Here is a 25,598-nt window from a genome sequence, read left to right on the forward strand (position 1 = left end):
GACTAAGAGATGTGTCTGCTGTGGGGGCTGGCGTCTAATACCTGTACTACTTTGGATACAGGTAAGTGCTATTCCAACTCCATTTACAAGGGAAGCTCTCCATTAGGATAATGTTTGTCCACTGTGGTGTACTTTATGGCTATAGGAGAGCTGGGAAGGGATATTTGTTGCCCCTAGAGACTATGCTACCTAATGGAATTTACACTTACCAGCTAACTGCTTTAAACTGGGATTCTGTCTCAGTTGAAGAAAGAACAGGAGCAAAGCTGAGTGAAGTCAGGGTTTGCTGGTTCTTGCCTGATTTAGCTGGGCTTATGGTGAGAAGATACTGTCCTAGAGAGTGACACTTTGGATACTGGTTACAGATTTCTGTTTTACCTGTAACTGAGAGGGCCAATCAGCTGTTAACCCAAGGGCTGAAATGGTGGTACCTGTCAAGTACAGCTGGTTGAAATATGGAATTGCCCAGGTTGCAGGAGTTTTGCAATTTGGTTTCATTCCTAATAAATCCAAACAAATCTGAACAAATCCAAACTTTTTCAAATTTCTTGCAAACTAGAAGTTTTTTCAGGATTTCTGTTTCAGAACACCAACATATGGTATTACCTAAACAGTCTGCTCCTTGGATCCTGACAGCTGCTGACTGGAACTGACAAGATGTCAGTTTCACTCTGTAGCCACCTGGGCTCTCAGGCCTGCAGCTCTGAGGCAGCCCCACTATGCATATGACCCTTTGGCCAGGAACTCCACAGCTTCCAGACTTCGGGGCCAGAGTCAGGATCTCAGCTGCATGGCAGGGAGCTTGGAAGACTTGAGAGCCTGGCTTGAACTGGAGTTGTCAGGGTTCCAGGCTCCCTGCTGCAGAGCCCTAGTTAGAGGTGAGGCTTTCAGGCACCTGTCCTCAGGGCAGTTAGCCTGGAAGCCCTGGCATGGCAGGACTGCCTCAGAGCCCCAAACTCTGGAAGACCCGACTCCCCAGACTTGAGGCAGCCTGCATGGTGCAGTTCTCACTGCCTCTCCAGTTCCTGGAGCTGGAGCCATCTGGTGGGAAATTTCAGTTTTGCAAAAGGGGATTTTTTAAATTAATTTTGTTGTTGTTGGGAAGTTATTCCAATGAAAACTTTTCAACCTGCTTTATTGTGGAAATACCCAGACTGTCTGTTTGCTGACAGAGAGTCCTGAAGAGTTTGAAAGGACAGAAAGGCTGCTGCTGTTAAGTTTGGGAGAGTCCAGGTGATTCTTACTATGCACTACAATCACACTACAAAGGCTGAGAAATTCTATCTGAGAGAAGATCAAAGGGAAATGTTTATATATGTGTGAGCTAAAGTATAGAAGTGTAGATGTAATGGTGAACATATGAATCAGCAACAGTGGGGAAGTACGTATGAGGAACACCAGTAGATTTACTGTCTAACTTTTGTTTAAAAGTCATTCATAGTATTTGGAGTCCTATTTACAGTGTTTTATACTATTTAGTATGCATTACGTATTTGTTTTATGTAAGATACTCTGTCTGATGTTGGCTGAGAACTGTTAACACTAGTTTTTCAGGATTTTATGTACAATAGCCCGGAAGTTTAACTCTGTGTACTGCTTTTTAACTCTTTGCTGAAGCACAGACCAGACTGAGTGCAGAAAGAAGGGGAGTGTGATAGAGTTGCCTGGGCATCCCCTACACTACTGTACTGGTCTTTTCTTTTTGAGCTCAATCCTGCAAGGTGACAAATGCTTCTTCTGAAGTGCTAAGCACCCTCAATTCCCTGTGAAGTTGGCATTAAGGCACTCAACACTAAGGGTATGTCTACACTATGAAATTAGGTTGATCAGTAATATCAGACCCTTTGAGGCCTATCTATATTGGGAAAGTGCTGTGCCATTACATGGCAAGGCTTACCCTGGTGTGGCATACAGTGGTAACAGTCGCTTATGTGGATGCCATCTTAACTCATGTGCATATCCTGTGAGATAATTATTTCCTTAGATGCTGGGTTACACCATGGAGCAAAGCACTTATGTAACATCCTCTCTTGGCCATTCTAAAAGGGGTGCTGATATAGTTGTAAGAAGTCCCATGAATGCCTCATGGTTAGGCAATGTTGTGATGCATGCAGAGGTTTAAAGGAGGCACATGAGCATGCAGATTAAGCCATATTGCTTGTGTGTCTAGAAGGGAGAACCAAAAGTGGAAATGAAGGGGATGAGTCAGTGGATCAGGACGTTATTTTCTTTGGTTTGTACTTAGAGTTTGTGATCCTTTAATGCCTGTTAAGCTTGTTTTTTCTCCGTCTGAATATAAAATAAGAACACAGATTCCTTTGAAAGTCTGTTTAATAAAAACGAGGGTGAGAGAAATCCAGAGTTAAAATCTTTGTGAGTTCTTAGGACAAAATTATCTACCTCTTAGATCTAGGAAGTTCTTACAGAGACCAAAGATCTGTTTCTATACTACTACTGGCCACCAGCACTATGAAACTAAAGAACATTTTTGTTCTGGTTATTACAAAACTCTTTTCCAGTGCACTCTCTCTGGTATATTTGCAAAGGGATAACCATGAGATTTCTCTGATACATTATTAGCAAAGATCTCTTGTAGTTGTCTGCCATGATTAATAAATGCTGAATTAAAAATCCACATCCCCAGACAAAACTGAAGTGTGATAAACAACAATTAATAATAGTTAATGAAACATGAGTGTAGTCAGTCTTGCAACCCAAATTGATGATAGCACTAATTTTCTGTGGCTTGAGTCTGAGTTGCCAAACCAAGCTATTACATGCAATGGCAATTCTGGGATCATGTTTCATTTTTAAGGTTCAACTCACTTTCCCTGGATGTTCTTTATTGTTTGTTTAAAATTTGTTGTGTTAATAATATGTGTTCTTACCAGAAAATTTATATAAACTAATGCAAAATATGTACAAACAGGGAAAGCTACGGAAAGCCTGATTCTACTACCTGTATTTTGAAATTACTATGGCTATCAGAATGACAGTTCAGGCTTTCCAATCCTCAGGACAGCCTTGGACAGCTTTCTCTCAACACTTTTTTTTAGAGAGGATTCACAGTTTCTTTCCCTTTGACCAGGTGTGCAACTCTTAACTCTTTCCCACTTCCACCTCACTTAGGTTCAGCCAGGGTGGATTTAATCATGATTTAATTCAGCAAACAGGAAACCTTGATTAAAAGTGATTCTTTAAATCTTGTTTTGCATTTGTACTTTTTAACTATTTTCCTAAAGTAAGTTTGAGTCTCATATTCTAATGGTTATTAACCAGTGCTGATTTGCAACTCAAGATAGCCATTACACCAAATTTGCTTTTTGATAACCAGGAAGATACTCTGTATTTATACATATCTATTTAAGCAATTTAATAGCTTAACTTACATTTATTCAGATGCTTAATTTGTATACTTTTATTATATTAGAAAATAGCGAATGATGCATTTCTTATTTACTAAATACTCTCTTTCAACCTCTATTTGAATGGAAATCAAAATTCAATTAAAATGGAAAAGTGTTTTCAAATTTGTATTAATTAAATGAAACTTTAAATATGCTGAATACATAAGAAAAACGTTTATCAAAATACATTCTGCATTTAAAACTAACTGATTTATTAAACAAAGCAAGTATTTGTAGTTAGTGAATTGAACCAATTGTTTCTGGTCTCCATGTCCTTTAAGATTTTAGAACTAGTATATCTCATCCTCTCACACCTAGTTTTTATTCATAGATTGAAAGAGGAAAATAAGCTTTCCTGTTTTTTTAACTCCCATTGGTTTCTTAATTTTGAATGAATTGGTCATTGAGCTGAACTAATTGAATAAACTGAAATGAAGAAAAATGAAGAGGCTACTGTTGAGAAAAGCTGGGTTAGCACTTCTGGTTCCATGTGCCAAATCAGGGATTTCCACCAATTCAGTGCTTTGACTTTCTTGGAAACTTGGCAGTTTCATGACTTCAAATTTAATTTTAAATTAGTTTATTTTTTTTCAATAAAGCTGTAATTATTTTTTTACAGATATGATTTTTTTTTAAAATCATAGATTTTTATCCACGTTTTATTAAGCAGAGCACTTAAGTCCCATTGACTTCAAATGCGACTTACAGACACGATTAGAGTTAAAAAATAATATCTAGCTCTTGTCTAGTTGCTTCATCAGTGGACCTCAAAGTGTTTACACAGGAGCTCAGTATTGTTATCCCCATTTTACCCATGGGGAAACTGAGATCCTTGAGAAGTGAACTGTCTTGTCCTGCAGTGGAAGCAGGAGTAGAATCCAGATCTTGATTCCCAGTCCAGTGCTCTAACCACTAGGTTTAAGTGATTTATTGATTTAGAGTGTTAAGGTTAGGTTACTTTTCTCTTGGGTGCCTGACAGTGATTTTTTTCCCTCACTAACAGTCTCTGCCACCAATTCAGGAATGTTAAATAAAAGCAAAGTCTAAAACTTCATGGAACAATTAGCTATCTGGCTCTCATCTTGGTTACACAGAATGTTATTGAAACTACTTGAAGATTCTATATATAATAAAAGTTCTGTCTATCTTCTAGCTCTGACTGTATTTACTGCTAGAACTTCAGCATCTTCCATATAGGTCTGTTCAGGGCCTGTATGCGTGTGACCAGAGATTCCTCTCCTTAGTGTCCTCTGTCAATTTGTGAAGCTAGGTTTTAAAAATCTTCATGAGCATACAATACAATGCAAAAACCGAGTTGGATTTCAAATTTATATTATTTATTAATCATTCCTTGTCTCTAGATGCATCTTGATTTCTTTCTTCTAATGTGCATGGGTTATATGGTGCATTTCAAAGATCTTTCACCTCTTTGTAAAGAAACCTTTCTACCTCGCTGAGTGATTCTTTTAAACTGAATACAAAATGCCTGCACATCAAAAAGTAGCCCAGAAGATTTAACAGCTTTGAGCATATCTAAAGGCCTTCACCTCCCTCTTGTGTATCTGAGCACACATCCTCCTTAAACCAATTTCTCTTAGGTAGAGGTGTGGTTCATTAATATGCTAAGTATTCTCTCCTGTGTTCTGACTGAATATAGCTTGGGTGATTGAAATTCATAGAAAACATACATATCCAGTGTACTCCAGTATGGAGAGCTACATTGAAATAAATAAATGGACAACAATGAAATATTCAAATCTAATATATCAGACTGCAGTGTTTCCATCAGCTGTCACATCCCCTCAATACTTTCATCCTACAAAGTATTGATTAATTGCCTGGTATTTGAAAACTCTGACTTCACATCTATTTAGAATCATTAGAACATCAGTCCTGCCTAGAAATTATAATGTTTTGGTTTAATAGCGGAGTAAAATGGTATAATATGGCAAGTAGCTGTGATAAACAAAATGTATCATGCACCTTTGATGGTCTCACCTGCCCTCTGTTGCTGATTTAAATCCCTATAATTTATTCTAATTTTCCAAACCCTTGAGCCCCTTCAAGCAGCTGCCATCTGGAGATTTCCAGCTTTCAGTGAGTTTCAACAGTTTCCCTTAGCTCAGCAGAGCTGTGAAATTATGGTTGTGCTTTTTTAAGTAGAGACACCCCTTTAGGTCATTTTTCATACTATTGTTTCACTTGCTTGGGATCACCTGCACAACCTCATCACGGCTTTGCCAGTCTCACACCAGTAAAACCTTTTAAACATTACCACATCATGTATTCAGGCAGTCAACTTAAATTCTGCTCCCCTGTGCTTATCCCTCAAAATAGGGTCTTATAAATATAAATTATTTGCAAATAGTACAATTATGACAAATTATAGTAAGGAGCAATATCTTCATCAGCTGCTACTTAAATGCTGGAAAGAGGCTGAGATACCACAAGAGATGTGTGATGCAAAAATCCTCATTCTGTATAAAAATAAAAGTGAAATCTTCAAGCACTACTGAGCTGATACATTAATCATCCTGCTGATGATTGGTCTTCACTTTTCCCTTGCATGGAGTTTACATACAACAATGCGGACCATGTGTCTATGGGTCAAAGCCCCTTTTTTTAATAACTATGGGTAACACCCACAATTCCACCTACAATTACCCATGTTCTTTCCTAAACCAGTCAACTTAGACCTAGCATAGCAGATTCATTGGGCCCAGGAAGAAGTGAAGGATCATGTGGAAAAAGCAAAGGCAGACTATAAACAGTATGCAGACCAGCATCGACAGCAAGACCCCACCTACTCAGTGGGGTAGACAAGACTCACCGTGTGTTTTGTCCACAGAGAATCTCCTCACACAGAGTTGCTCACAAGATGGGCTTTCAGTTCCTTGCCCCATTTAGGATCCTACAACAGGTTAATCCATTATTTTTTGAACTTCAACTTCCCACTCTCTGAAGATTCACCAATGTTTCCTGCATCACTTTTGAAACTCTACATGGAAAACTTTCCTCACAGAACCCAGCCACCTCCTCCACTGGTACAGGGCCATGAAGAATAAGTGGTTCACAAGATACTGGACTCTAATTGTAAATGTGGTAGGCTCTGGTATTTTATTGATTGGGAGGGGTATGGTGCTGAGGAGCTGGCAGAAAGTGTACATGCCCCTGCACTTGTGTAAGAGTTCCATAGGACTCACCCCAAAAAGCCCAATCTAATGTTGCCCTGAGGGTATCCCATAGGGACGGGGTGATGTCAGGGACTAGAGGGCTCAAACCCTGATCCACAGAGCACTTAGGTACTGGTAAGCTCTGATCTACCACCCAGTGATGTGCTAACAGTTGCCAGAACTAGAAGCTGAACTTTGACAGGGGACTCCAGTCCTGGTATCTGATTGGCAGAGCTCTGGGAGTCCTGATTAGTTCCATACTTGTATTTAAACCAAGCACAGGAACAGGAAGTTGTCCATGGAACTGTGCTTCCCTTGTGCTGCCTACTCCTGCTTCCTGATTCTGATCTCCTGGTAACCTGACCCTGCCTGACACCTGACTCTCGATCCACCCTCTGGCATATCTCAGACTCTGATCTGGTTTCTGACCTGGCCTGGTGCCTGACACCCTCTCTGATCACTAGGTCATATTGCCCACACTGTTGTGTGGGGCTAGCTCTACTGATCTTGAAGTGCCGCTCTGGATGGGGCTTGGATTTTCCCTTTCAAGGATACACCCCTCTCCAGGTTTGACAGATATACTGGGTTAGGGCTGATTCTGCCCAGAAGAGCTCTTTAACCCCTTTCTGACTGGGGTGGAGACCTGCCCCACCCCACTACCTCTTACTTGTTGGAATACAGTGTAGTAGCAAGTAGTAAGCCAGACAGTCCCTGACCTGTTAAAGCTGGAAGCTGTGTTTTGGCGGGTATGTAAGCCCTCTTGTTCAGTACTGTGTGTAGTGCCTTTTGATATTCTATTTATTATTGGTTAATAGGGATGGGGAGTTGCTTATATTGAAAACATTGCATTTTTCACATTGGCATGACTTCTACATCTTCATACGTTCTCCTTGTCTTGATGCCTGTGTTGTTCCTGGTACTAGACCAATAGTACCTCACAAGGAATGGATCAAAGCAGTGCTATAATCTTTCATTTTTTCTAAAAATGGATTAGCTTGTTTTGCCTCATCTCAAATCATACATACATTGTGGGTTCAAAAGTTCAGCTCAGACTCATGTTATTAGGTTCATATTCTGCCTAGAAGTGGCTGTGAAAAGAGGAACAGAAAGAAAAAAAAATTCCAGTGGAAAAAATAAGATTAAAATATCTAAGAGAAGAAAGGCGAGAAATTGTAACATGAAAACCAGATATACAGGGAAGATAGGACTGGAAGGGACCTGTAGAGTCAAGTCCAGTCCCATGTTATCTTTGGCAACCCCATCATATAATCCTGTTCAGAAACTTATCAAGGGCTTATTTTTAACATGGCTGAGAACTGACCTCTTTTTTGCACTCAGGTAGTTAGAGGTTCAATTATCCACATTTGTACCTGCAATTTTCTATTTGCTATTTGTGCCCTCAAAAAGGAGGCTCCCTCTTACGGGGAGGGATAGCTCAGTGGTTTGAGCATTGGCCTGCTTAACCCAGGGTTGTAAATTCAATCCTTGAGGGGGCCATTTAGGGATTTGGGGCACAAATCTGTCTGGGGATTGGTCCTGCTTTGAGCAGTGGGTTGGACCAGATGACCACCTGAGATCCCTTCCAACCCTGGTATTCTATGAAAGTTTAGACTACTGTGTATCTACCATGTACAAGCAAATGACTGAGGATCACTAATGTGACTTCAATTTTTAAAAAGGGCTCCAGAGGTGATCCCAGCAAGTACAGACTAGTAAGCCTGACTTCAGTATCGGGAAAACTGGTTGAAACTATAGTAAAGAACAAAATTGTCAGACACATAGATGAACATAATTTGTTGGGGAAGAGTCAAGATGGCTTTTGTAAAGGGAAATCATGCCTCACCAATCTACTAGAATTCTTTGAAGGGGTCAACAAGCATGTGGACAAGGGGGATCCAGTGGATATACTATACTTAGATTTTCAGAAAGCCTTTGACAAGGTCCCTCACCAAAGGCTCTCAAACAAAGTCAGCTGTCATGGGATAAGAGGGAAGGTCCTCTCATGGACTGGTAACAGGTTAAAAGATAGGAAACAAATGGTAGGAATAAATGGTCAGTTTTTAGAATGGAGAGAGGTAAATAGTGGTATCCCCCAGGGGTCTGTATTGGACCCAGTCCTATTCAATATATTCATAAATGATCTGGGAAAAGGGGTAAACAGTGAGGTGGCAAAATTTGTAGATGATACAAAAATGCTCAAGATAGCGAAGTCCGAGGCAGACTGCAAAGAGCTACAAAACGATCTCTCAAAAGTGGGTGACTGGGCAAAAAAATGGCAGATAAAATTCAATGTTGATAAATGCGAAGTAATGCACATTGGAAAACATAATCCCAACTATACATATAAAATGATGGGGTCTAAATTGGCTATTACCACTCAAGAAAGAGATCTTGGAGTCATTGTGGATAGTTCTCTGAAAACATCCACTCAATGTGCAGTGACAGTCAATAAAGTGAACAGAAAGTTGGAAATCATTAAGAAAGAGATAGATAATAAGATAGAAAATATCATATTGCCTCTATATAAATCCACGGTAGGCTCACATCTTGAATACTACATGCAGATGTGGTCATCTCATCTCAGAAAAGATATATTGGAATTGGAAAAGGTACAGAAAAGGGCAACAAACATGATTAGGGGTATGGAAAGGCTGCCCTATGAGGAGAGATTAATAAGACCGGGAATTTTCAGCTGGGAAAAGAGATGACTAAGGGGGGATATGAGAGAGGTATATCCAATCATGACTTTTGTGGAGAAAGTAAATAAGGAAGTGTTATTTACGCCTTCTGAAAACACAAGAACTAGGGGTCACCAAATGAAATTAATAGGCAGCAGGTTTAAAACAAACAAAAGGAAATATTTTTTTCACATAATGCACAGTCAACCTGTGGAACTCCTTGCCAGAGGATGATGATGAAGGCCAAGACTATAACAGGGTTTAAAAAAATACTAGATAAGTTAATGGAGGATAGGAAAGCCAGCATGCTAGAAAACTCTTTGCCTAAGCTAGCCATTAGGAGGTGCCAAGCCCAGGAGTGTGTGCTAAGCCCTGTCCCTGTCTTGGAGAGAGGTAACTACATCTGAGCTTCAGAAAGGCACCTCATTCTGCTTGGGATTCTCATCTGCAAACCCTCTCTTGGAGTTAGGCAACTGTGTTGTTTTGGGGGGAAGGGGAGACTCCTTCCCCTGTTCAAGTCCTCCGCCCTCTACCTGAGAAATCTGTCACCTGCCAGGTAAGTATCCTAGCCACTGGGCTATGGAATATTCTGATGTAAGGATTTCTCAATCTCTACTATTGAAGCTGTTCCACTGAAGGAGGGCAGGTGGGCACAGGGCTGAGGGGGAAAGCATGAGACTGGCTCATGCCAGTCTCATCACCAGGACAGGTGATTAGGGCATCCACCTGGGTGGTGAGATACCTAGGAGCTAGTCCTGCTACAATGATTTTTTTAAAATTTATTAGCCACAGTGTAAGTTCACCAATGAGGGCCCGATCTGGTAGGCAAGATCTGAGCATGCTTACCAGATCAGGAAGAGCAGGTGTGTTAGGCATTCCTCTGCCTATCTTTCCCTGGTTTGTGCACCACTGTGATGCTTAAGTGTCTAGATGCCTGGCTTCAAGGCTCATGCTAGAGGTGGCAACATAGGCACCTAGGAAACTTTTACTGCAAAAATTTAGGTGTGGAGCAATTTTGGGTGCCTACATGGTTCCGGGGTCACTGAGCAGGGGGTTGTGAATGCCAGTGGGGCCCGATTCTGGCATTTAAGTGCCTAACGTGGCAGTTATGAACCTAAGTCCTTTTAGGGAACTGAGGCATACAGGGCTAGGTTCCATATCTCTAAAATAGGGATGATAGTACTTCTGGACCCCATTATGGGGGGCCAAATATGTACCTAAGACAGAGGCCATATGTTTTTGCTTTAAAAACATACAAGAAAAAGAATTTTGTCTTGTCGCTGTAGCACAAATGTGACCTTAGATGAAATAACTGATGGCTGTGCTTTCTGTGATTGAGCCAAATCTCTCATAGTTCCAGACTGTTTCTGTGACACCTGCTTACCCTGGGAGTAAAGGCCTGGCACTTCCTCCATGTGATTTAATCTAACTACGTACAAAGAGGAAAGATGACCTCTCATTTTGAAAAGGACCCTAACTGCTGACAACTCAGATTTGGCTTTTTTTTTTTTAAAGGGTCAGAAGAAAAGGATCAGAAAGTTTAATCACAGTAGTCTTAAAAGAGGAAGGAACTTTAACCAATAATATAGAGTGAACATAGAGTGCATTTTGTCTTAGGTCTAAAGTTACATTCTTTATTTATATATACAAGGAAACAGCAGAGGAAAATAAGGACATTTGATTTACATGTAAATCATTGCAGCAGAAGAATAATGGTAGCAAAAGTAATTGTTTAATGCCTATGCTGTGTGCAGCTATACATAATGGCATGGTTTATTAATATTAATCCAATGAAAGCAAAACTCTGAAATTGCCATTAATGGAAATTTACATTTTGCAGTTGTCATAATTAGAGCCACTCAAAATGTATTCATAATTATGGTAATGAGACTTGTATTCAAATATACCTGCCTAAAGTTCTGCAGAAGAGGCACATTTAACCTCATTTTTGGTCAAACTAGCAGTACAAAGCAGCATAGTTAAGTCTTTGAATGTATAGGTAACTGTTGAAATTGTGAGACGAGAGAACAAGCTGAAACTTGATATCCTTTCTGAACTCGGGCCTTGAAATAGATATGGATGCACACTCCCAAAACTTAGTGTTAAGGTTGCTAAGTTCATTTCAAAGCAACACATACCATCACACCCCCCTCTCAACTTTTCAAGGCCCAGATAAACAACACAGTGTGTGACATCAAAAATGTATTCATACAGAAAACTTTAAATGCTCTAGGATTCCTTCCTTTAGCATAAACAATTTTCTATAACCTCAGTTCCAGGAGTCTGTATTTTTAATGTTAGTAATTTTCAACAATATAAGTGAGTTGTAGCCATGTTTGCATTGTGAGAGTACTTTTGGTGCTAAAATGAGTAACATCCCTCCAACTGAGGGACAGCACACATGACTGAAGAAATCCAAATGTGAAAAACTAACGAAGTCCCAAGCTAAAATTACATAAACATTAGTCACAAAAGTTGTAAATTTAAAATTGATTGCTAATTGTAATTCAAAAGAAGGCATATTATTACACACATCATTCCTTAGAAAAGAAGAATGTAAAAGGAATACTGCTGAGTACCCAACATGGATGTCAGTGGAGCGTTCTCTGGCTCCACCAACACTTGCATGTTGCATATTAAATAGCCCTTTCTGCTGATGTACTCTGGGGGGTAGGATGGTCTGATGCTAAAATAGGGATGTGTAGGGTCTATTACTTCACTGTCCTGCACATTGCCAAGAGTCGCAGTCCAGCATAGTCATTAATTGCCCTGCACACTTGCATGACAATGGCCCCTGCAGTGGATTTTCCAACCCCAAATTGAGTTCCTACTGCCTGATAGCAATCTGGCGTTGCAAGTCCCCACAGTGTGATTGCCATTGGCTTCTCTGCTGTCAGTGCAGCTCTCACTGAAATGTCCCTGCACTAGAGGGATGGGGCGAGTTCAGCACACAGGTCCAGGAATGTGGCCTTGTACATCTGAAAGTTCTGCAGCTCTGCTCGTCATCCCCAAACTTCATTACAATGCAACCACCAGTCAGTGCTAGTTTCTCAGGCCCAGAAGCAGCACTCCACCATTAGCAGCTGCTCCATGAGCTCCACCAACAACCTTGAATTGGTTCTCACTATGTTCCACAGCAATCTGCCCTCCAAGAAATCATGTTCCCTGATATTGAGTCCAATAGGTTGCAATAACTGTGGTTATACAGTTGGTTCAGCCACATCAGTAGGTGTTAATCATCTTTATCACATTCTATTTTTTTCTGTAACATACTTAAAATATCTATTAATCTCTTATAAATGCACCTTATTATATAGTGTTAGCCCTCTTTTTATTTTTCGTTAGGTAGTTTCCTAGGTTTGTAAGAGTACTAGTTGCTCTATAAACACATGAAATATTTCACATAGAGTCATGAGTGAAGGATAATGCATTATTCTACCATACCACAATATGAAAGCCTTTTTATAGAAGCACGGCTGAAGGATAGAATAGTCTTCACCTGTTTAAAAAACAAAGTATGTTATTCTGCAATATTATTTATTCCATTTAGATTTATAGGAATGATGATAAGGTTAGCCAGAGGCTATAGATGGGTGCCCTTGACACAATTTAAAACCTATCTAAGTGCAACTTAGATAACCTATCACAAATCTTCTTCCTTCTTGAATAGTACCCTACTCCTATAACAGCCACGAAGGTCATGAGATATAAACAGATCTAATGCTTTATGCAGCCATTTGGCTTTGCAAAGATGTTCTTCTGAATATAGTAAATGTCTGAATTTAATGAAAATGTGGTTGAATCTGTTGCTACGAAGTTACAGCCAGCTTGTCCATACTACTATATGGTATTTACAAGTCAGTACTACACAGTTGAACAACAAGGAATATCGGAAGTCTCAATCCTCATTAAAGTTCTTGCCTTTAAAATGAATTCGCTCTTTAAAACAAATTTTTTATCCTTTACCAATGAGATTTGCATACACTTAGTCTTACATTTTCAGACTTCACAGAAAGTTCAAAAAATAAAATAACTGGCTTACCCATTGCCTCTTATGCAATACTGATTTTTTTTTAGGTTTTTGTTTGTTAAAAAAAATATCAACAGATTCTAAATGGCATTGCATTTCATTCATTAGCATTCCTGCTTATGAAGACATTTCCTTCACTGGGAAAAGTGACACAGTGGAATTTTTCATGGAGGATTTATAAATACAGATTTTGCCTCAGTTTTCAGATATACCAGTTTAAATCAGGCATCGGATCCTCTTCCTTTGTTCTGGCCACCCTACAATGCTGGAAAGCTGCTGGCATAAGGGAATCTCTCAGGTGTCATAAAGCTGTCATAGCAGCTACTCAGTCACATAGCTCTACACTGCTCACAGCCATAGAGGTTGTTAGCAGTACTGCCAACCCCAAGGGTTTAGAAACCAGGACCATAAATTATGAGACTGACTTAAAAACCATGAGATTTTTAAAGAATTGGTTCTTTTTATTTGCCTGTAGGTATTTGAGCCTTTAGGGTTCACATTTCTCAGCTTTTCCCCCCAATCATGAGGACTGGAAACTTCCTCTAAATACTACGGAAAGAAAGAAAGCTGAGAATCAACCATAATCAGGTGAATCCTGGAACCTGTACTTTAAGAAACACTAAATATCATGAGACTCATGATAATATCAAAGAGCTGGCAACTCTGTCAGGCTGGGGGCAGGACTCGATGGCATTCTTAAGGTAGGTCTATGATGGCATGTGGAGTACGTATATTACAAGCATCCCCTAGCACAGGCATAAGTAGAAGTGTAGCCAGTGAGTAAAAACATGCCTGAACCCTCTCTGGGTATATACCCTGCACAGCTCTCTGCTAACCCAAGCAGGGCCAGCCCACAAAATTTTGGTACCTGAGGCAGGGAGCTCAAATGGCACCCTCATGCCCCCTCGCTTGGGCCAAAACTTTGAAAGGTCTCAGTTCTGCCTTCTTCCTGTTCTACTCCTCTCATGGTACTGCTCTGCTACCTACCCCAATAAAAGATAACTAACAACTTAAAATGCCTTCTTCAAAAATTTTAAGTAACACTTAACTTTCAAACGCCTGAACAGCAAATGTAACTTTTCTTGTCTGCATAGTAAACACTGGCATTTTTATCTGTTTGAATAATCAAAGTGGTGCTTTCCGTGCCTCCTTGGTTGCAAAGATTTGAACTGCTTCCTGCTGAAGGTCCATAGTCTGGGCCAGCTCATGCTCTATTGAGATGGTTGCAAGGAGGACCAGCCTCTCCTGTGGATGTGTGTCAATTATGGAGCGTAGATGTGTTTTTTATTAACTTCAGCTTGGAGAAGCTGCGTTCTTCACTAGCAACTGTTAGAGGAAGTGTTAGAAGTATGCGCAGAGCAACAATAGCATTTGGAAAGAAGGTGGTCATCTTATTTGTGCACATATATTCCAGAACAGCCTTTGGAGTTGATCCTGCTGAAATGTATCTTGAAAGGGCTTTCAGTTAATCAGCTAAATCACTCGCATCAATATCATGCATGTCATCATGTGTCAACACTGTCTGTAGTGCCCTGCATTGCTGGTGTAGGTCTTCTTCAGGTATAGTGAGGAGTTTTGGAATATCATACAACACCCCAGATATACTGCTGTGTTCCTTGAGCTGCATGAAACATTCTTCAGCTGACTGTATTGTACAATCTAGCACCTGATTAAAGAATTCAACTTTAAATTGTTGTTTGGGGTCTCTTATGGGATTATCCCGTGCCTCGTAATCAAAATGTCTTCTTCAGTGACTCTTGTATTCTTGAATGGGTGGGGAAAATAGCTTTAGTGTGACGTTCCTCTGCCAATTTCTGTGCACTCTTCAGAATGTTTTGAAATCCCTCATCTGACCAGTAAGACTGTAGGTATGACTTTGCTTTGTCCAGTTGTTCCATTACTCCAGATATATCAAGGTCAACACCTTGGAGTCTCTTCCTTACAACATTTATTTCAAACAGTATGTCATGCCACAACACTAAGCCTCACAGAAATTTGAAGTTATGTATGTTTTTGGTGATTCCATTTCCCTCTGCCACTGTTCTCCCATGAACAGTTCCTGTCACAGCATTATCCTCCATAATGGCAACTATGGCATCATCTATCTTCCCAGTTTGGTGTTTGATAGGCTTTATCGCCTCCTCTCGACTTTCCCATCATGTGGCACTCAGTGGTTTCAGTATCAGAGAGGATGTTCCCAGATGTTGCTTCAAAATTTGTCATCGATGAGTTGATGCAGCGAAAAATACATAGATGCTTTGAATTACATTCAAAAATTCATCAGCCTCACTAGAAGCTGATGCTGTATCACTGACCACCAAGTTCAATGAATGAGAACTGCATGGGACAAAAAAAGCTCGAGGGTTTAACTTTGGCATCTATATCTGCACTCCTCTGTTCTTTCCTCCCATGTTGGCACCATTATCGTAGCCCAGACTTCTCATGTCAGCTATCGCAATTCCTGTATCTTCCAGCTTTTTAAGAAGCACATTCGTCATACCAGCTCCTGTAGTATCATCAATGTCAATAAATTCTAGAAAATGCTCTCTGAAAGTCACCTTTGCAGGGACATCTTCACTCTGTTCTGTTGTTGTTACAAAATGCACCATTAAAGTCATTTGTTCCATATGGCTAATGTCAGGTGTGCAGTCCAGAATAACAGAGTAATATCTTGCTGACTTCAGATCTGCCACAATCTTCTGTTTGACTTTTGTTGCCAGTAACTGTATGATCTCATTTTGAATTGTTTTTCCAAGGTAGTGGTGTGTGTACATTTCTTGGGTGGGGATTCGTCTTAGATGCTCCTGGAGAACAGCATCAAACTCAGCCATCAGCTCCACAATTTTAAGGAAGTTTCCATTGTTTGGCAAATACAGCTGATCGGAAGTGCCATGCAGTGCTAGGTTTTGGGTAGCAAGCATTCTCACAATGGCAATGAATCTTTTCAGAACATTTTGCCAGTAAAGAGACTCTGATGCAATCTTCTCTTGATGCTGATCATCTATGGTGGCCTTTAACCTTAGTCTCATCTCAAGCTCTTTCCACCTATGGAATGCTCTCTGGTGATGTGCTGCCTTTTCATGGCATGCCAGATTTCTAGCCAGATTTTTCCAGTCCTTTGTTCCTGTAGAACCCAGTGTGGCTGGAACATTAGACTGGAAGAGTTTGCAACAAAAACAGTATGCAGCATTCTGGGTTTTTGAGTACATAAGCCATGGCCTCTCCACTTTGTCACCATTGGGGATTTCACGCCGGTAATGTGTTGGATGGAAACTTCTATTTTCATTGTCTTTGGGGAACGTGAAGTTTTCACTTGTTGTGGTCCATACAGTACAAGGAAGTCCCTCAGGCTACTGCTCAAGTGGGTCCACAATCCTGGATCATCTAGACTTAAGGAACTAAACTCAGCAGCAGCTGTTTCTTGCGCCTCTACCACACTCTTCCCTGATCTGCACTTTTCTTCAGGAATGTGCATACTTACATCCAGTTGAGATGTATATATGGATGCTGCAGTAGCTGCCAGGTCACCTGCACTCTGACTAACTGGAAGATCAGGCATCTCCTCACCATTCACATCCTCACTGGGGCCAGAAGGCTCACTGTGAACATTTGTGTCTATGTATCTCAGGAGAGCTCCTTCCTGCTTAGATAGAAAAGCTTCCTTTGCTTTCTTTCTTTTTCTGAATGCTGCCTCAGAGGGACGTTTTCTTCTTTCACTCATGACTGCTGTTCTGTGCCAGCTACAGTGGCTCTCCAAAGGGATAAATAAGCAGGCTGGTAGCAGGTCCTGAGTGAGGGAAGATATCGGCATTTTAAGGGCCTAACTGGCTCCTACTAATTCAGTTGACTACCTGTTCTCCTCGAGTGGGTTCAGGGAAGCAGCAGGAAACAGGAAGATCCCTTGAAAGCTGGTGTTAATCTGTCCAGGCTTTTGGGAGTGCTACAGAGGTACATAAAAGGCTCCTCCTCCTTTCTGTCCCTGCAGCTCCTGCTGCTTTCTGTTAGTCGCTCTCACCTTTTCTCCTGCCTGCCTGTTATGTCTCTTGTGCCCTCCTTCCTCCAGAACAGCACTCCACCATCTCTGTGCATCTAGAGCAGACAGAATACATATGCACCAGCAGCAGACATAATTTTCTACACTCTGGGTCCTAGTGCCCCCCCCCCAGTCCAGCACCTGAGGCGGCCGCCTCAGTTTGCCTTGTGCCTCCCCAGTGCCCCACTGCCAGAGCCATTTCCTGTCACAGGGAGCATTTCCCAGCAGCAAGGAAAGGCTCTGACAAGGTGAGACAGAAGTGAAAGGCTCCGACAACTCCCACTACTGTGGAGGCTTTTCCTGTGGCAAGGAGCCTTTCCCCCCTACCTCCCCCTGTCAGAGCCTTTCACTGCCACGTGTAGCTACACGCTACCGTGTGGACGGATACACATACCCTACAACACACCAGTGGTGAGCAGAGTAGATATAGCTTCTGTTTTCTTCTGTCCCTCTTTTTTTTTATTTTTATTTTAATTTTTTTTGCCTATAGCTTCACATACTTTGCTTTTTCCTTTTTTTTTTTTCATTTAAACAAGCCATCAATAAACCCAAATAAGAAAATAAATTGTTACTAAAAATACTCTGGGGAATGTGCTACTAAAACCAAAACACACAAGGACACTGATCTGCATTGTAGAGTTTGCTATACAACAGCAGTTTTGCTTTGGTGAAGCAATAATTGTCTGATTCCACAGGCATTTATTTGAACCCAATAAAGCTAATGTACCGTTAAAGCAAATCTCTCCAACAGGAAGTTGAAGAGGCAGCAGTTAGGATATTTCTGGGGAGAGAGGCGGAAGACTGTAAATTCCACATAATCACTATACAAACTGCATCCAGACTGTGCTACTGATTGTTAATGAGAGACCTCTGCAATATTGAAACAAATTGAGCTAGGTCTTGATAAAAATTCATAATTTCAGAGTAATCATGCCATGCTGTTGTCATGGGTTTCAGTTAATCTTCATTACATTGTAAAGCTGTATCACTTTCAATTATAAAACAGATTTTTTTTATAATAAACTGCTATTTTTGTGCAAGGGTAGTAAAAGAGACCACATCCATGATCCATCCATCATGGCAATCTGGTGTACAAAACAGAAACTGCAAGTGAGACTTTACTGCTCCTATCAGGCTAGTCAGGACAAAAGATGTACTGTTATATGCATTTATTGTATATAAGTCATGTTAATTGTTATACAGGGTTTAAACTGATTCTAAATACAGTGTGATGCCACAGAGTTCTCAGGCTGGGATCCATGTCTTCCATGGAGTCTGTGGAGACTTTCTGTGGGGCTTGCGAAGTATCTGGAGTTTCCTTGTGAAATGTGTTCAGTCACATGCATCTGGAAGATTTCCCCTTCCCCACCTGCCTGTCCTCCCAGCCCAAACACCCAAAAGGATAAATGTGATCCTCCATCTCAAAGTGGGAAAAGTAGAATAGTAGACCTTCCTCCTTCAGTCATAGTAATAAACAAGTCTCAAAATATATAGGGCCTGATTTTGATATCACACTAATTTGGCATTTTTGTCACTAAATTGACTTCATTGGAGTTACCTCCTGCTGTATTTTTAGTAATAATTTTTCTTCTTGGAAATGGAAGCAGTCAAATGGTTCTGATTAGAACCAGAGCCTGCCACCACAAAGGCTACAGATAGCACAAAGCAACCTATAGCTGTTACTACTCAAGAACGATTACCATTCAGTGTTCTGAGTTCACGTAGACGTCAGTGATTGTCCTCTTATTTGCATGAGTTTATTGATGGTTGATTTAAAAAAAAATCAAAGATAATGTGAAGCTCTGCCCAAAAAATGGAGAGAGACATAGACAGCATATGTGCCATTACATCCCACACCAATGTATAACATTAACTTATTTTTTTCCTAACGTGATAAGCAGTGAAATAATCAATATCTACTTTTGTAATCATTACTTTTCCAAGTGAACAATTCATTAAGATGAGTGTGAGTAATTCACACATTTTGGGGGTATTGTTTACATTTATCAGCAGGTACAGACAGATGTTCACTGCATCAGTAACACATGGTTCACATTTTGAAATTTCTTTTAAACTATATTTTCTAGAGAAGAAAAAATTATGGAATCTCAGACCACATATATGCAGCCATTTAAAAAAAATGGGGAATTATGCAGCCACCTACACAGGAATGAAGTTGGATTATACACAAAGCTCCAACAGGTGAAAAGGATATATTACTTAGTTGTCTAGATTACAAGATTTTAGGGACAGGGCCTGTGTCTTCCTGAATGTGGAAAGCATCTAGCACATTTTGGATACCACTGCAATATAAATAATTTGAGGAAAGGGTCTTTCCTTACTCCGTCAAATAGGCTTCGGTTATAACTGCAAAGGTTGCCATTTAATACGTTTAACTTCCAATACAGTTTTTTGTGCTGATCATCCTGACATTTTCCCCGATTGCCATAATGACTTAGTTGCAGGGCTGTTGGAAGCATTTGTGATAGTGGGGAAAATATTTAAACATTTGTAACCACAGAAGATCAAAATGAAGATGATTCATTCTGTACAAAGAGATTGATGTTGCAGGGATTCTTTCTGCTACCAACCCAGTTCCCTTGCCCAAAGGTAGTTTTTGTTAGTACAAGTAGCTTTTTGTAAATTTTTTTTCTTTTAAGCATAGGTTATATTCATAACTGTGGAAAAACAACGACAAGAAAGCATTTACTTTGGACTTATTTGAAATATTCAGAGCATTCTGCCTTGATCCCGGCACAGACAGCACCCCTGTAGTTAGACAGCAAATGAGGTCTCTGGCAATAGATAACCAGTAATTACTTTTCCTGAAACCACATTAACGTTCTAAATAATGCAACAGTTTCTGTGTTAAAATTTCATGAGCTTGATTGTAATTATTCTTCAGTATGTGACAGTCTAGGGTGCTACAGTGTATTATCACTTAAAAGGAGGCCTACACTAAATCTAAAAATAACATCAGCTGTGCCTACTTTCTCTCTCTCTCTACACCAGGAAAGTGGAAGTATGGATGGAAAATCCATTTAATATGTTGTTAAAAACTCACCAGCTATGCACAATAATGACATTCTATTTAAAGTCATTCTACCCTCTGCCTCTCTCTAGCTCAGTTAGCAAAAGAGACTTTTTTTCATTTTGAAAAGCATTTTATGTCAGGGACTACAGATCTCACACCCTAGTTCATAGGGATCTTAGGTAGCTGGAAAGTCTGACCTGCCACCCAGTGACTTGCTAACAGGTGTTAGAACTAGAAGCTGAACTCCAACAGAAGACTCCAATCCTGGGTTCTGATTGGGTTAACTCTAGGAGTCCTGATTGGGGCTGTGCTTCTATTTAAATCAAGCAGAGGAACAGGAAGTTCTCCATACACTGGGTTTCTCCTGCTTAGGGTGGCTTTCCTGCTGCTACTGCTTGATTCTAGTAACCTGATTGTTTGTCCTGCTGCATATCACAGACTGATCTCTTGGTAGCTGACCTGCCCCTAGGTCAGACCACCCACATCCCAGTCTTGACATTTTATGAATGAGGGAGAGCCTTTTAACAGAGGTGTGGTCTAAGCACAGTATTAGAAGATGATACACCAACAGCAGAAACAGGATTTGTTCTCAGATGTGATGGCATTAACTATATTTATTTTCTCTAAAATATGATGGTGTTTTTCCTTCCTTTTAAGTTTGTTAACCTATACATTGCATGTGGACCACAGGGCAAACTGCCACTACCAACAAAGAAGAGAGACAAACAATATTTCCAAGACAATCAATCTCGTAAAGGCTCTATCTATCTGGTAATTTCCACACATGAAGAGAGATGATCCCCATAAAGAGTAAGCATGTAAGGGTACTTGCTCCTGCCCTGAAGAGCAAGTCATTTCTGGACCCCCAATTAACTGTTAATATGCAGCCATATGAGAGGATGGAGTTCTGTCTCTCTCTCTGCTGGTGCCTTGTGACACAGCTTTTCTCCACCCTACCACGTCTCCATTTTGAGGCAGGTGGGGAGTGAGCAGGAGATGAGCATGCCTCCCTCCCCCATATGCCACAGTATAATATGGAATAATTATTGCTCCTGGGCAGAATGCATGCACTGTGGAGGTTCTGCCAAGCAGTGATTTGGGTGATATTCCCATGAAGAATGCGCCTGAACATGCAATAGGAAACCAAGCCTGTGAGTTGCTGAGGTCCTAATGCCTTCATTTGGAATTGAGGTGGCTCAGCAAGATCTCCCTGGATTAGGGCTGCAGTGCTTCTTTTTAATTAATTCTGAAGTCACTGAACATAGGCACCAACTCTGTGGTGCTTGAGAGCTGGAGAACCCACAGAGGAAAAAATAGTGGGTGCTCAGCATCCACCGGGAGCCCCACAGATCAGCTCCTCCCCCTCATCCCCCACTGCCTCCCGCTGCCATGATCAGCTGTTCAGCAAGGTGCAGGAGGCACTAGGGGGTGGGGGGAGTGGGAATGGGGGAGATGAGGGCGGAACAGAGGAGGAGTGTGGACTTGGGGGAAGGGGTGGAGTGGGGGCAGGACTGGGGCAGAGCGGGAGTAGAATATCCCCCCCACACACACACACACACACCCGGGAACAGAAGAAGTTAGTGCCTAGGTCACGGAACCCAGCTCTGTGTAGAGGCACTGTAAGGCTTTGTGTATATGTTGTTGTTCCACCTTCTAGGTGGCATTAGCCCCCCTCTCTTCAACTTCAATTGGTAGATGTCTGTAGTTTTGGATTTGAAAGGCCAAGATTCTAGTCCTTGTTTCCCAGATATGTGTATAATTTTTCTAATAAGTTTCTCTTGTCTGCAGTGTTTGGATGCTGTACAGAGCCCTGTACAGCCCTATTGAGGGCAAATGGACTGCATTAGGTATGTAAATCAGAGCAGAGCTTGGCTTATTAATTTTACTTGAATAATCAAACAGCTATATTAAAATATTGCTAGATATTCTTATGACAATGTCATACTTCATTAGAAAGATAGTTGAAAATGATCTTTCATTCAACCAGTAAATAACTTGGGCCAGATTCTGTGCTGCATCTCCTGAGACATAGCACAGAGGGTGTAGCAAAGTGGGTGGCTTTACATACCTGGATTCTAGGCTACTGCAGTGGGTAAAACGGTGCAAGTTGTAAATTAGAGCAGCTCTGAGTGGCCTTGCAAATCCATTACAATTAGTTAGTGGTAAATCTGAGAAGAGAACACAACTCTGGAATTCCAGCATGTTGTTCTTGATATGTGCAGCTACAGTCCACGCTGTCTTATGTATCTCCTTACATTCCTTTCTCCTTTTATTCTTGGTTCAGTAATCTGTTTAAGAAACTCAGGGTCTGATCCAACTCCATGGACTTCAGTGGAAGTCTCTCCACTGATTTAAATGGAAATTGAGTCTTTTTCTTCTCTACCGCTCTTCTAGTTTTTATTAATAAAGACTTCTTGTAAACATTTTTAATCTTGCTTATAATTCAGTCTTTCTCCTGCATGCTTTCTTGAGAATTGGTTAAATCTGATCTGGTGCTAAATTGCACCTTTCAGAATATATTCCAGTTGCCTCAACAGCTTAACCTTTAAAACAATTGTTTAGTTTATCCTTTAGAGTACACTTGGGGGAAAAAAGCAAATAAAATTCATAGTTTTATAGGGAAATTGAGGGGTCAGATTTAGTGGCAGACAGAAATAGGAAGGCAAAAGAAAGTGTGTAAGGAAAAGTCCCTTATGAGAACTAGGTGCTAGCATAGAGAACAATTCCAACTTAATCTCTACAATGGCACTTTTACAGACACTTCCTGTCCAGTTGCAAAGTAAGAAAAGCAAAAATACTTTTACCCATGCATGCTTCTAAATTACAGGCTTTTTATTTCATTCATGCACCATTGGCACTAAATTGCTTATTATATAACATCCAACCACTTCATGTGGAACAATTTGCTTTTAACTTTAAATAAAGCTGATATAAATGCCAGGGCCCTGATTCAACGAAGCTCTTAAGCATGGGCCTAGCTTTAAATACATGAGTAATCCCACTGAAGTCAATGGGACTGTTCATGTGAGTAAGCGCTTTGCTGGATTGGGACTCTCATGTCCCAATGTCTCAGATAAATCTTGCATTTTGGTAGGAGGTTAATCTAGATTACCCTTGTGATCCCTTCTAACTCTATGATTCTGTGTCTGGGACGCTACAGTAGAAAAACATAAATGGTAATGTTTTCAGAATTGGCTCCTCAATCACTTAAGTGCTTTTGAAAATGTTTACCCAAAGAATCAAATACTCTGCAGAGTGGTGTGCCTGCTCAAACCTGTTCTGAATTTAGCCCATAGTATATACTGTACATTCTGTTTGGCCTTCTGTTGCTGGCTCCCTGCTCTTTCCCCTCCTTTCAGTTGTGCTGCCCAGTTACATTGAAACGAATGAAATGTCAGTTTATCAACCGACCAGTGATAACATTGAACATATGTCTTAAAATTCTGTCAGAAAACAGAATACATGCTGTTACAACAATGATCTCATTGCCCCACTCCTATACAGGGCATTAACAATACTCCCCTACCACGCAGGTAGGCTTGGAAGAATTAGATTTTTATAGTTAAGTGTTTATTTCACTGTACACCACAAACCAAATAAAAAAGATTTCCATTGATAATGATCAAAATTTACAGGTAGGTAAAGTAAGAAAAATGCTGCTTGGGAACTTACTAATGTTTGATTTAAGGCTAACATTTTGACATATGATGTTGAAATTCAAAATGTTAAAGCTTTATAACCATTAAAACACAAACTGTCAACATCTATTGTCATTTAAATTATTGTCTGACTCCCCCACCATAATTTCCCGCACCTGTAAAAATTTAAATAAAAATAGGAAATTTTAAAGGGAAACATTAATATCTGTTGACATAAGAAAATAAAAATTGAATTCTGCCCACCATAAACATAGAAAAGTGTATGTATATATGTGTGTCTGTGTATGTGTCTCTAGACTATAATGTGTATATTATATGTATGTGTATATAGGTGTATGTGTCTCTACAACCAGTGTCTCTTTTCTTCGCTTTTTTTCTTTTTTCTTAATGTCTGTTGGAGGTTTTGACTCAGACCTGTATCACTTCACTTCCTGAGAATTACATTTTCCAAACACAGCAGAGCAGATGTAACAATCAGGTGGACTTCTGGCTTTAAGATTTCAGTGTTTTTCTGATTCCTTTTTTTCTGATTATAAGACAACTTTTTCTGTTTAAAATCAGTGTCACATAAAAGCTCTGTTTCCACAAGATCCTGCCCTTTGTGATGAGAGTTTGAAAGTAAAAAGGATCTCTCTGAATTGAAAAGAAAAGTATATTTCTGATTTCTCTGTTTAGCTGAGGTTTGGGAATTTTTCTGAGAGAATGGAGTGTAATACATAATGAATTGTATAGACAAAAGTATGTGACATCTTTTCCAAGTACAATTTACCATAGAGGTGCTGAAACCTAATTATATAACTGATTTAATTATATATCAAATGATACCATGGTAAGGAGATATTTATGAAGATATTTAATTTCTTTATTCTAATTTGTTCTTTTGCAGCAAGCCCAGTTGTGTTATCTAAGGAGGAGCCCAGGGTTGGGAGGCAGATTGTAACTGTTGTTCTACCTACTGAGTTGTGGGGGCGGGCAGAGTCAAGCCTCCAACCAGTCTGTCCTTGCCTACCCACTGCCTGCCCACCTGTGACATAGCATCTCTGTACAGGCAACACAGATCACTACACCTAGCATACAGCCCCCTATGCCAGGTCGGGGAGAGTTGGGGAGCATTCTGGGGGTGGGATTTATGCCTGGCCAAAGGCCATGATGAATTTAGCCCCAAGTCTCTTCAGTCTTTAACATCTATGATTCTGTGCTCTTATAATTCTTCATTGCAGCACAGGCATTTCTGCAGTAGTGTGAGAGAACTGTATTCTCAGTATAAAACCCTTCTGACTATACATCACTTTTATAAATCTTTTATAATCCCATTGTAATTGCTATTTAAGTAAAATTATAGTTCCGCAACTGAAACAAATGACAGATATAAAATCTCCATTAAGCTGAAATTTTAAAATTACATTTTCTATAATTGATGTTTGTTTGTTCCAGATTATGCAGTTGGAAATTGGATGATCAGTGTTTGGGAATCTTTACAGATGGCTAAAGGAACTTGTTGCTATTTGAACTGTTACAGAATTTAGGGATTTGTGCTACAGATTCATTTGCTCTTGGTGTGGGAAATTAACTCTACAATATGAA

The 25,598-nt window shown here is 40.2% G+C and overlaps 1 long non-coding RNA gene across 1 annotated transcript; it reads left to right on the forward strand.

Moving 5' to 3' along the window:
* Window positions 1–25,598, forward strand: LOC123368400. The gene is made up of 3 exons (XR_006578765.1): window positions 1–61; window positions 22,144–22,202; window positions 25,449–25,598. It is a non-coding gene; the product is annotated as an uncharacterized LOC123368400 (long non-coding RNA).

This window comes from Mauremys mutica, chromosome 4 (genome assembly GCF_020497125.1).
Source record: "Mauremys mutica isolate MM-2020 ecotype Southern chromosome 4, ASM2049712v1, whole genome shotgun sequence".
NCBI classification, from domain to species: Eukaryota; Metazoa; Chordata; order Testudines; family Geoemydidae; genus Mauremys; species Mauremys mutica.